The 443-nt window shown below is 39.7% G+C and overlaps 1 protein-coding gene across 1 annotated transcript in view; it reads left to right on the top strand.

Moving 5' to 3' along the window:
• The window catches only part of LOC119594649 (ankyrin repeat family A protein 2-like), a gene marked incomplete in the record, with an annotated part of 8,059 nt that overhangs the window by 218 nt on the left and 7,398 nt on the right, over nt 1-443 (top strand).

Raw genomic sequence — 443 nt, 5'->3', positions numbered from 1 at the left:
AGGTTAGTGTTGAGAATGTTATATTGTAAACGTTAAACCTTGTTTAATAATACGCAGTGATCTGTAGAATGATACTTTTTTTGTTGTAACTGCAGTGGTTTTGTTCTGATCTAGTCCACCTGAGCGATTTACAGTTGATAGCCAACCCATTAGTTGTAGAGTGCCAAGCAATTGCCACTTCCTCATCGGCAGTTTATACCCTAATGGAGGCTGTTAAATTTCACTGTGTTTAGTCTGGTAAGATGAAACTGGCTCATGGTTATGTGTTTTGCAGTACATCTCAAGGAAAGTTTATAGAGTCTTATCTTGTTAAACTCAACATGATAGAGAGTTCTTAGTCTTTGCTAGAGGAGCGACAGGTGTCATGGTAGCAGTGTTTGGTGCGTAGGCCAGTGGCAGTTGCATGAGGATATTTGGGAGTATTAGTAAGATGTACCCAACTC

Source organism: Penaeus monodon, chromosome 34, assembly GCF_015228065.2.
Source record: "Penaeus monodon isolate SGIC_2016 chromosome 34, NSTDA_Pmon_1, whole genome shotgun sequence".
Classification (NCBI taxonomy): domain Eukaryota; kingdom Metazoa; phylum Arthropoda; class Malacostraca; order Decapoda; family Penaeidae; genus Penaeus; species Penaeus monodon.
This window is presented reverse-complemented; position numbering and strand designations above follow the sequence as displayed.